We start from the raw sequence: 13,304 nt of genomic DNA, 5'->3' as shown, positions 1-13,304 counted from the left end.
TTTTCTTGTTCATAGATCTCAGAGCAGCTTTTGACCTAATCTCAAGGGAAAGATTGTGGTCAAAACTCAGGGACTCCAACACAGACACATGCCTATTGTTACTCATCTACAAACTTTATGAAGATTCCCACCTGAGGGTCCGATGCAGTGCCAGAGGACACCTGTCGGTAGAGGTCCCAACTCAAAGGCAAGGATGTATCCTGGCCCCGATTTTGTTTGATATTAATTCTTTGGTGTCCCATTTAAATAAACCAGATTTTCATCCACCCAGATTGGCAAATGAACATCTGTCAGTTCTGCTCTATGAAGACGACATGGTGGTGTTAGCACAGACCCCAATTGGATTGAAGTGGGCGCTTGCTTCACTAAGCTTAAACTGTGTTGAAGAGGGGTTAGAAGTTAACTTTTCTAAAACAAAGGTGCTGGTCTTTGCCAAACGACCCAAGTTCCACTCCTGGTCTATGAATAGCCATGCAATCGAACAAGTGAGAACCTTTAAATACCTTGGAGTCATTTTTCACTCTACAGGAGGTCAAAGAGCGCACCTCAATTATGTAACTCAAAATGCCCAGCAATCAGCCAAGACTATCAGGTCCTTTTATTTTACCCAGGGAGCTCTCTTCATTCCAGCTGCTATAAAGCTCTTTACAGCAAAAGTTTACCCACAGCTTCTGTACAGTTCCCAGCTTGGCCCTTTCAAGAACTTTATCCCCCTGGAAGCCTAAGCAACATGGGTTATCAAACAGCATGCCTTTGATATAGAACTGCAAGAAGAGCTAGCAAAGCTGCCAAGATGGATCTATATAGGTAACCAGTCAAATGTAAGACCTGCTGAATACCTAACTAGTTTAACAACAGGAAAAATTTAGGAGAGCCATGGCCCTTGCTCGGCTTAATGCACTCCCCACTGCAGTTTTAGAGGGGAAGTTAAACTACCACATTCAAGCCCACCTTTGCCCTTGTGGCTCGGGAGAAATAGAAACAACTGCTCACGTAATTCTTTACTGCACATTTTACAAGGATATTCAAATCAAGTTTATCTCTTCGCTTTTAACGCAGTTTCCTGGCCACACTGAGGAGTTTTATTTAGATTACCTGCTGTCAAATTTTAAAGATACTGTGTTTGGGAATGTGGCCAAGTTCTGCTATGTAGCCTGTAAAACCTGTAAAAAAAAAAAATCATTACTTGATTATTAGTGGCTATTGTTATTGTTTTGTATCTACAGATGCTGGTCAGTGACCGAAGTAAAGCTATCTATCTATCTGTCTATCTATCTAAAGGATCTGAATGCAGTAATGGGGTATATCCCAACCAAGTGTGGACTAAAATCAGGTCCTAAACAATGGCTATGGAGAAGCTGACTGGTAGCCAAGAGATTAATACTGCAGCGATGGAAATCTCCCACTCTTCCTAGGAGTGAGGAATGGGTGCATGACTTGCTTGAGTTATTGGCACATGAAAAATGGGCCTTCATAAAAGTAGATAAACTGCATAAATGGTCAGAAATATGGGACAACTTTATTGAACTATTCTTAGAATAATTAAAAAACACAAACAAAAAACAACCCAAAACACCCTTTCTGATTTACCCACATCTATTGGTGCAATGGTGTGTATCTTCTTCTCTCCCTCCCCTTCTGCTCCCCCTCTTCTTCTTCTCTCTTTCCCCTTATCTCTCCTTTCTTTTCCCACCTCCCCTCATCCAGCACAGCACGCAAAGGCTGGTTAGGGGAGTGAAGGTTGGGCTCGGGGTGGGGAAGGGAGCGGGGAAACGGGGAAAGATGTATGTAAAATACATAATGTCAAAAAACATTAAATAATATTTTAAAAGAAGCCCTTGTCCCTCTGTTATTTAGTGTTTATTCCCCTTTTTCTATCCTCTGGTTATATTTGCCTTTCTAGTTTACACACCTGTGTATTTTCAGGCTTTAACATGCCTTGATAAATCCGTCTGCACAGCCATGGGTTTTTCACTCTCGTCTTTATTTCGGCAAATTTGCCTCTGATGAAGCCTTTCAGCAAAACAGCTATTATCCCGGGGTGGCTGTCGTTTGGTCATTCTCCTGGCATTATTTGGCTCCTATCGTCCGCTGTTATCAGCCACCTCAGAGCACGTTGCCTGTTCCGTTTGAAAGTATACATCATCAGCTGAACTTCAGGCATTTATGACATCTTCTTGAGCACATCGGTCCCTTCCTCTGGATTTGTGAATTTACCATTTGTCCTGTATGTACTCTTTACATTTCCACATTCAAAGACATTTTGGACTCCATTTGCACATATGGTTTTGTGTATTTGTCACTGCATTTTGTAATCTTATATGGTCTTATGTTTATCCATGTTTACATGTGTGATACCAATGTGGCTGTCTGCTGTAATGTGTGTTGACAGCTGGTTTTTCATTTTCTCATAATACACATATATATTCCTTATTTATATATATTAATTATTTCTTTTGTCCATGGGTTTCTTGCCATTGTTCTTGCTTTTCCATTCTGTGGACCCCGTTTCCTTTTTTGTTTCCAACTCCAGGTGGGGCACACATTGCTCCAACCACAGTGTATCTGGCCACTGGAACACCCACAAGAGCAAGCTTCACATCAACCGCTTGGAAGTCTTGGCCATTTGGAAGGCCATGAAGGCTTTTCTCCCATTGTTGAAAGACGCTTCAGTATTGGTGATGCCAGACAATGTGACAGTGATGTCCCACCTGAATCATCAAGGTGGAACACACTTTCCTGCACTGTGCTGCCTGGTCATGGACCTCTGGACCTGCTGCCTCAGTCACCATATCTGGCCCTCTGTCATGCATATAGCCAGAAAAGAAAATGTGTGGGCAGACTCCTTGAGCCACACATGTCATACACAATTCCACGAATGGACTTTGAACCAGACAACAGTTCCGTCGCTGTTCGAAGAGTGGGGGTTCCCTTGTGTGGACTTGTTTGCCATGGAGGAGAACAAGCAGTGTGACCAATTCTGCAGCAGGGTATACCACGACTGGAAGTCCCTAGAGGATGCATTTCTCCTTCCATGGGACAGGGGTCTACTTTACATGTTTCCCCCACTGTTTAAAACTTGACCCTTTTTGCCATCAGATAGCACATCTTATAATATTTAGATTTAAATGTTTTTGTAAAAACAAAATTTAGGAATAATCCTGTGTTTTGGAAATACATATATATCCAGTATTTCTTGAATTATTCACTTCTAAAGGACCCATAAATAGAGTAAATCAATTAAGGATGCAGATTAGTAATTTTTGCCCATTTCAGGGTTGTGGGAAATTCTGGAGAATGACTTCCTGATTCTGAACATAGCTGCTTGATAAGAATCTAGGAACACTCTAGGACTAGAGTGCTAGATAGCTAAACACTATAACAAGATACAGAGTTTGATGGAACCAGGATATGCAAAATTTGGACTTCTCCCAATTTTATTGAGGAACTTTCAGAGCACTCGACTTTTTAACCTTTATAGAGACTATTTTATGGCTATGTTACATACACAGAAGAGATTTTAATAATTGAGTGTATATGACTCCTTAAATAGGACTGTGCCCCCCACACACAAACACACTTAAATAACAATAAAACTCCATTCTTAAGGGGCATAGTCCTATTTAAGGAGTCATATACACTCAGTTATTAAAATCTCATCTGTGTATGTAACATAGTCGTAAAATAGTCTCTATAAAGGTTAAAAAGTTGAGTGCTCTGAAAGATAACTAGATTATTCACTTCTAAAGGACCCATAATTAAAGTAAATCAACTAAGGATGCAGATTTAATGAAACAACAACAATAATACAGCAACAACATTGACAATAAAATTCAGCCATCCCAGGTCCTTGAGAGGACTCGATGTCTGGATAAAACAAACCAGTCAATAACACCTGTCTGACTGTGTAAATAAATAATAATAATAATAATAATAATAATACTTAATGATACTTTAATCATAAAATAAAATATCCAATATATTTATATTTGGATTCTTTTTGTGATGAATTGGCATTTTGTGACTCCACTTAGCCAGCATGCATAAAAGCTGGTGTTACACTTTGTTCTATCTAGTTATCTTTTATGTTTTGTTGTTGAGAAGTTTGTACCAGTGGGGATCCTGCAGAGTAGGGATGAACACGAACTGGTTCAGAGGCCCTGCTACAGGCTCCAAACTGGTTCAAAGGTCTGGCAGTTTGGCCAGTTCAACAGCAGAGGGTTTACCTTTAAGGAGCAGGGAGGGTACTCTTAAACACACACACCCCGGGCGAGTTTCCACTGCCGGAGCTGTGTAAAAAAGCAGTCCCACGGGGTAGCAGCATACCTCCTTGCCGCCCTGGTGCATGTTGGACCAGGGTGGCAAGGAGGTACACTGCTGCCCTGAGAGACCATTTTTCTACACAGCGCTGGCAGGGGAAATGCATGCGCATGTGTGTGAGCACCCTCCCTGCTCCTTAAAGGTAACACACACAAGCCGCTGTGGAACTGGCCAGCGGCGGTTCTGTTCACATCCCTAGCAGAGAATGTGTGGGGGTGGAGTGAGAAAGGAAAAAGGAAAGAGAAGGAGAAAATTGAGTTGTTTCTGCATAAACTCTTATTTAACTCTGTGAAAGACTACTTTGTGTTTATGAGGGAAGCAGCTATAAAACACACTTCTATTTCCAAGTGTGTCCTATCAGATTTTCCTTTTCAAAAAAAGCCTGGAAGTTCAGTAATTTCAAAACCTTAGCTTTCATATGAGAATGAAGATGCTTTCAATTTTCATTCATGCTCTGAAGACATAGAAATGGCAAGTAAAAATGTCCATCTTAACTTCCATGCCATATAAGCTGTAAAAATGTCTTGTATATTTTACTGGCTTTAGAAATGAGACACAGTGCACCCACATGTTGCCTTTCAGCTCAAGAATGGGCTGGGGAAGACTGCCTCCAGGCAGAAATTCAACAGGTGTCACTTCCCTGTACACTTGCTAGATGCCCCCCTGATTAATTTCTGCTTGGTTCATCTCTACAGGTCACACTACTTCCCCCAAATGCTACCTATATAGTGACTATATAGTGATTTCCAGGCAGAAATCCATGATTCCTACTGGTGTGTAATGTATTGGTGGCATATTAACTTACCAGTCCATTTGTTACCAGTCACCATCCAGTTATCAATGCATCCCACAAATGGACTGGTAAGTTAATATAGCACCAATATTTTACACCAGCTCTGCATTCTCATAGCATCCAGCTGTAGTTTTCAATTAACTTACATTGGATCCAATAGGCAATTTTAGTTCTGGAAAGTTGTCCAAGTTGACACCATAATAGCAGCAGGGCATGTTCCGGACTATGAGAAATAAAACCATTCATCATTGCATCCTTGCGCAAGTGATTCCAGGAATAGTTTTTTTTAAATGGGGGAGCAAAAAGGAATCCTGTGGCAAGCCTGGAAGGGGGAAAGAGAGGAAGTGGCTCCCCGAGTGGGCGCTATCTTCCATGGCAGTGGCAGCCAGCAGCCTCTCAACTCCCCTGCTAGGAGGAGGAGCAGCAGCAGCCTCCGCCACTCCTCCTCAGTCAGTGCCCCAGGCAGAGCCTTGCTAGGGCTGGGGAGCCTTAGTGGGGTGCCTTTCTCCTCTCTGCTGTCACCCTCGCTGCTCCCCTCCTGCTGGGCCTTCTCCCGAAGAGAGTGGTGGTGCGCCTCCAGAGACATACATAAATAAATACATAAATAGGAGGGAAGAGGTGGAGGGGAGGGGAGTGTTCCTCCAGTGGGGGCTGTGGGACTGCACAGAAGTAAATGAATCATGATTCCGTTCAATGGGCTTCCTTTAAATTAAGCAACTGCTCTCTCTCCCTGCCCTTCGCCTTGTAGTAAGCAAGTGGGATTGCACAGAAGTACATGATTTAGTTCAATGGGCTTCCTCTTCAGTAAAAAGTGCACAAGAAAGGGTTGGATTCAGAAACCTGCTCAGCTGCTCTCCCCTCCCCTTCTGTGTTGACAAGCTCAGGTTATATTGGAAGCAAGTGGAGGAGGAGGAGGGAGGTGTGTGGTTTCAGATCTGTGGGGAGGAAAAAAGAGGAAAGCTGAGATTTCTCCCTGCCTGTTTCTCTCCCCATAGCGAGGGGGCGGAGGAAGCAAGCACAGGTGGTGGTGGTGGGGCAAAGAACTGTCCATACTGCAAAATGCTACAGTGCATAAAATGCTGGGCAAGGCTCACTACAACAACAAAAAAATACAGCTACTTTCCTGCAGTGGATTTACAACATTGTAGGGCAGAAATGCATCATTAAAATTCGAATCAAGGCATGTGAAATATGAATGGCACCCTGCTGAAAATGCAATGACACCAATGTGGAAACACGGGCAATACGGAGGGGCACTTAGCAGATATATTGTGAGTACGTTGCAGCATGTAATCTGGAAAACACCCTGGAGGAATTGAAGACAGGTGGATAAAATCTTTGATTCCTATTTAAAATAACCTTTAAAACAACAACAACAACAACAACAACAACTGAAAAGTGATATATTAATAGCATGTCTGCAAGCAGAAAAGATTGCATTGTCACTACCTTTTATTGTGTCAACTAATCTGGGAAATTTAATACTTTTCTTCCCCAAGACCAGTAGGAATTGGCTATAATTTCCGCAAACAAAGCCTTCCATCTAGTCAAACAGCAGATGCTAGGGATGTGCACGAATCGATTTTTTCATTTTGATTTGTACCCAGATCGAAACACCTCCAATTTGTTTTGGGTCTGAATCTGACCCCCCCCCCCCAATCACCCCAGATTTGATTTGTACCTGAATTTTCTGAATCTGAATCCAAATTGATTTGGATCAAACAAAAGGGTCCCGGGGCCAAAGGAGTGATGGTGGTGGTAGTGCCCAATGGGTGGAAGCTACCACCCAAATTTCAAAAAAGGGGGGGGAAGGGGTGATTTTAAAAGAATTTTTGAAGTTTACTCATCTTTAAGCTTGCCTCCTTAGGGAATAATGGGGATTTCAGCAACCTTATAGCTCCATGTGGGGGGCACCAGGGTGGCCCAGAGCGGGGTGTGGTGGTGGTAGTCCCCAATGGGTGCAATCAAGTTACCACCCAGATTTCAAAGGAATTGGGCAAAGGGCTGGATTTTAAATAATTTTTGAAGTTGGCACATCTTTGTGACAGATTTGGGGCAGAAAGGAGTATCGGGCAGATTTGGGGCAGAAAGGAGTATCGGGGCAGAAGAGTGGGTCAGGCAGTAGTGCCCCAATGGGTGACTGCTACCATCGATATTCCAAAAGAATTGGTGAAAGGGATGATTTTAAAAGAATTTCTGAAGTTTGCATGTCTTTGGGGCAGATTCAGGGCAGAAAAGGGGCTTTAGGAGCAGAAGAGTGGGTTGGGTGGTAGTGCCCCGACAGGTGCCTGCTGCCATCCAGATTCCAAAGGAATTGCTGAAAGGGGTGATTTTTAAAGAATTTCTGAAGTTTGTGCATATTTAAGCTTTCCTCCTATAGGGAATAATGGGGAATTCAGCAGCACCATAACTCCACTTGAGGGGTACTGGGGTGGCCCAGACTGAGTGGTGGTGTAGTGCACATAGGGTGCCAACCACCCCCATACCCACAAGCCCATGGGGTACTGGATTTTATTTATTTATTTATTTATTTATTTATTTATTTATTTATTTATTTATTTATTTATTTATTAATACACCTTTATATCGTCCCAACTCGTGTCTCTGGGCGGTTCACAATGGTGTCTCCATCATGCCTTTGGGTGGTTTTGTTGTTTCTGAGGTGTTCTGGGAGTAGATTCTCTGGTAGCAAATGAGAGTGGATTCATTTTCAATGACAATGAACCCACTCTCATTTGCTACCAGAGAATCTGCTCTCAGGACACCTCAGAAACAACAAAAGCCAGTACCCCATGGGCTTGTGGGTATGGGGGTGGTTGGCACAATATGTTCTACCATAGGGAACCTGGCACCACCAGGTTCAAAGTGTGTCCAGTGCTGTCAGGGACATGAAGGCAGTGTGTAGCCCACTGAGGCTAGTCCAGAAACCCACAGTTAAGTGCACACTGGTGCTGGGCCCAGCTGCACACAACTGGGCCAACACAGCCTCCCTGCATGCATGGTACAGGGAGGGTACCACTCTCCTACTGAAGGTGGTGTGTGAGGGGATTTTGTACTCTGGGGCAAGCAGCTGGACCAGATGGTGGAAGCTAATGTTCTCCACGATATCAAAAGTCTGATCGTCCAAAGTCATCATCTCCCCAAAGGCCGGGAGTAATAAGTTATGGTTGTGGGTGATCAGACCGCTTCCCCAGAGGCTACACCCACTGCTCAGTTAGCTTTTCCTGCCTAGGAGCAGGAGCCACTGACTGCTTGCTGCTAGAGGAGGCACTTGGCCTAGCACCACTGCCAGCAGAGGTTTGGACCCCTGGGTGCTGCCGCCGCAGGTGTAACAGCAGACCTGATGTGCTGAAGTGTTTAGGGTCCTTGCCACTGCTAAAAAATGCCTTGCAGTGGGTGTAGGCAGCATGGATAGGATCACCAGGGCACAGCTCAAAGTGATCCCACACCAGACTGCTGGACTCTCCTGCGAGATGGGGCCACTTGGGTGGTGGCACTTCTGCTGGTTCCTTCTGCGAGAAGCTGCCACCACTGCCCTCAGAGCTGGCCTGGGAAGTCCCAGGGACAGGAAATACAGGGGCTTCCTCCTGAGCTTCCTCAGACACAACTTTGGGGCCCCCACCCCCAACAAGGACTGGTGGGGGAGGGCGGCAAGGTGGATCTGGCTGGACTGGCAGCTGGCTCCACCTGCACCACTTCCACATCTGCCATGAGAAGAACTGCAGCAGGCACAGGCAGGCTGGGTAGCAAGGCAGGCTGGCAAAGCAGAACAATAGTCAGCAAAGCAAAGCAAAGCTCTCTCTCTCTTCTCCCACAAGGCAGAAAGGCAGAATGGTGGCTGCTGCCTCTTTAAATCTCTTTGAAAATCCCTCCTTGAACTCTCCCTACCCTTGCCCCTTCTTCAACCTTCCCCTGGCCAGTGCAGGGTCATTTAGCACTTGCAAGGGCCAAAAGAGCCAATCTGGAACAAGGAGAGAATTGTCAGCAGCTCAGCCCATGTGTTTGTTCAACAATCTGAAGCCCGGAAGGGCGGGAAATTCAAATTGATGTCAAACACAAAATGGAGAATACACGGAGATCACCACAAAATGGAGGTCCGAAACAACAGAACATTTGGCTCCCAAATTTGGGTGATTTGTTTTGGAGCCAAATCTTGCCTGGCTTGCAGAGGTGCAATTTGTTTTGTGTACAAATCACCCAAAACAGGTAGATTCGGGTACAGATCATTCTGTATCCGAAACATTTTACACATCCTTAGCAGATGCACATGCCTTATGTAGACTCAGACCATCAGTTCATTATCATCATCACTGACTGGCAGTGGCTCTACAAGGGTTCAGGAAGGAACTTTCCCCAGTGCTACCTGGAGATGCCGGGGATTGAACCTGGGACCTTCTGCATGCAAAGCAGATGCTCTACTGAACTATGCCCCCACCTTTCTGGCATATTGCTAAATCACATAAGGTAATTCTTCTAGTTGACAAAGCAGAGCTCCGTTTCAGTCTACACTGGCCTTTTTTCTTTGGTTTGTTAAGACAAAACTTCTAAATCAGTGCCCTGATGCACAATATAAAGTTACCTGATTCAACCTCACCACTGCACCTTCTGTATTCACCGAGTTAATCGCCACCTACCTCCATCACCATAATAGCTTCCCCATATATAGACTGGCTCCAGGTCACATCATCATATCACAGTTTCTCAAACCACAACCATGCTCCTTCACCATCTCAGGCTATCAACAAACATAAATACATCCTCCGCAAACCATCTACCCACCCCTACTTCCTATCAATTTTTTTCTCGGTTAATGGCAGTCCCACATCAATCTAGCAGGATTGATGTGGAACCTTCCCAGGGCCTATCCCCACTTCACTTAGTTAACTTGGGGTATGACCCAGCCAAATCACTCATCAAACAATGTATTACAGATATAGAGCACCAATCTGACATAGGCAAGGCCCCTGACTTCGCTATAAGTGAAGGACTCAGGTATGTCAGCACCCCCTTGCCATATCTAACACAATTGGAGGTCCCAAAGCATAGGAGGGCCATTACACTGGCGCACTGCCATGTGCTTCCCTCAGCCATGCTTGAAGGTTGCTATAGGAAGATCCCAATCTCAGAGCTCAAGTGCCCTTGCAGCTCAGGGCAGGTAGAAAAAGCAGGACACATTCTTCTTAGTGCCTGTTCTACAGGGACATCCGTGCCTCCCTTATCTTGCCACTATTACATGGCTATCCTGCGCAAACGGACCAGTTTTACACCTCTTTGCTGCTCTCCAATAGCAACCCTGCTCCACCTACTGTGTTGCCAGGTTCTGTGCGGCAGCAATTGATCATGCGTGCCCAGAGCCCACCTCTATGAACTAGAGGGCAGCCATGGCTACTGCAATAGTGTAGGAACCCAACAACCTATAGACCTGCAACTTCCTGGCTAATATTTTACTGGCTTATACTTTTGTGTATATTATATGATAGCCTTTTAATGCATATTAGCTATTATTATTTTAAATGATGACTGTCGTGATTTTATATGTTGAAAATCTTTTTAAACCTTTCCTTACTTTATAAGCATGCAACACAATCTAGGGTACTGCTACATGGTTTATTCCTATGCTTATTATTGCAGCCATAGTTAAATAAAAATGTAGCCCGGAGTCTACTATGACTCTTATTAGAGCCATAGCTAGATTTTTAGTGCAGTCATGTGCCTATTTTTTATATTTTAAATCATTTTGTGTTAGTAATGTATTTTAGCTTCTTTTATATTTCTTATTGTATATTTTAAATCATCTTATGATAGTCTTAGAGTATAACATCTATTGCTACCTAGGTTTTAAAATGTACTTTATGCTGGTCTGTGACTGTAATAAAGATTGATTGATTGATTGATTGATTGATTGATGTGGAACCTTTTAAAGCTCCCAGTGTTTTTCTGATGGCTACTCTTTTCTCTCTGACTTCCACCTGAGTAGCCACTCTGGTCCCCTACGGATGCCAGACATCAACTCCTTACTATCTTCATATACTTTCACATCTTCAACCTCTGGACAAGTTATTTACATAACCGCAGACAATGTAGTCACTATGTTGGTGGCTTAGTGGATTCCTCCTCTCTCTGACCTTCCTTCTCTGGAACTGGTGCAGTATCTGCAACATCCTTCTCGCTGTGCTTTACCCAGAGGAACTCTTAGGACCAGGCCACAGGGATCTGGCCCGCTCCTCAGCTGCCTGGGGGGCCTCCAAATGCTCCCCTCCCTCCATGATGTCTGGGCCAAGTGAGAAGGTGGCTTTGCAGGCAGGGGCTGCTTCAGCGTAGTGGAGGTCCTGGCTGTGTGCTGACTGCTGGCAGGGGAGAGCAGCTGCTTGGATGCGTGTGCGCCCCAGCCCCTCTCTTGACTCCGCCGCGACCTGCCTGCTGCCTCATGCAGCCAAGTAAGCCTGCTGGACGTGGAGAGAGCAGCAGCAGTAGCGATGACCTAGCATGTTGAAGAGGCGTGGGCGGCCAGCTAGAGAGCTGGAGTGGAGAAGGGGTGAGCCAAGCACTCTTGGCTGAGTCGGCTCTCCACCACAGCAGCAGGCTGCTCCTAATCCAAACAACCAGTTGAGCTGAAACAGCAACTAACTGTTACCTAATAAATGCTTGCGTTTTTAAAAGAGCATTGCTAGTATTTCAAGACTGCATGAAGAGCGCAGATGGTTGATTGGGAAGCTCACTTCATAATCCAAACATGTGCGAACTGCACTGGTTAAGTCTTACTTAGTGGAAGGGGGATGAGAATCCTGCCCCGTACTCAAATATCTGTGGCAGTCCCCTTTTCAGACTGATTGCTCTAGAATTTTTATTTTCTGGGGAAATGGCCTTAAGCGTTGGGTAATTGATAGTAGGTTTGTGTGTTTCAATTTGGCCACAATACGTTTAGTGTCCAAAAATGGCATTTTTGGATATTTTGTACACAAACTGAAATGAGAAAATTAAAAACATTTGGGGGGGGGGTAATCAAATCATCATCATCATCATCATCATCATACTTTATTTACGGTCTTTGACCAAAAACGGAATAAAAATCTTTACATAATTAAAAGGAAAAATATTAATAGAAAGTCAGTTACACATAAATGGCTAGCAGTTTTTGATTAATAATAATTACACGTAAAAATAAAATAATGGCATTGGTAAGGCGTAAGTGTATAGGCATAATTTAAAATTAACAGTAAGGAACCCAAAGTTGCATTCTATTCTTTTGAAGTTCTTAATCTGGTGACCACATAACAGAATTTAGCCACAACGTATGAAATAGTTGCATCATTATCTGCTAATAAATATGCAACAACAAGATCCTCAGGTTGTTCCCTCATATCATTTAACAGTGGGCTGATTAATTGAGATCTCAAGTTTTGATCTATTGAGCACTTCAAAAGTATGTGGGCCATGGTTTCAATCGCCTCTCCACAGGGGCATTTCCGTTCTTCATATAATAGCTTCAAATACTTCCCATACAGCATTGCGGATGGGAAAGCATTGAACCTAGCCCTGGAGAAGGCCCATCTAAATTTACTCAAAGTGATCGTAAATAAATATGTTGCTGGAACAAGATCCATCTTAGCATATACTTGTTTATAAAAAGATGGTAAACAAGACTTCTCTTCCTGGATGTCTATATCGACCAATCTCTGTCGTACTAGACTGTGGGCTGTGTTCTCACCGCTCTCTAATAATAGAGTGGGTGATAGGCCGCATTGGCAAAGTTTATCTATCGTTTTGTTGGACCACGATGCCCGAGGCTCAGCCGCCAGAAGCTTTGGAATTGGCCCTAACGGATGCAGATGAAGTTTAAGCCAATAAAATATCCTTAGGAGCCAAGCCATGGTTTCCAATTTCAGTATGCCCGCCTCCATGCGTATCACCGAATTGGAAAAACAGTTGGGTACACCAAATATAGTTCTTAAAAAACTGGTTTGAATTTTTTCCAAATCTTTAAAGTTGGTGTACAGTCCCAATTGTGTCCCGTAAAGGAGTTGGGGAATCACTTTGGCCTTATAAAGTTTAATGGCAGCAGGAATGTAGTTCCCTCCTTGGGACCAGAAGAATTTCAGAATGGCTATAATACTGCATTTGGCAGTATCAACTACCGATCTAGTATGGCCCGTTTTATAGCCGTTGAATTGAAACACTATCCCAAGGTATT

Source organism: Hemicordylus capensis, chromosome 6, assembly GCF_027244095.1.
Source record: "Hemicordylus capensis ecotype Gifberg chromosome 6, rHemCap1.1.pri, whole genome shotgun sequence".
NCBI lineage: Eukaryota > Metazoa > Chordata > Lepidosauria > Squamata > Cordylidae > Hemicordylus > Hemicordylus capensis.
This window is presented reverse-complemented; position numbering follows the sequence as displayed.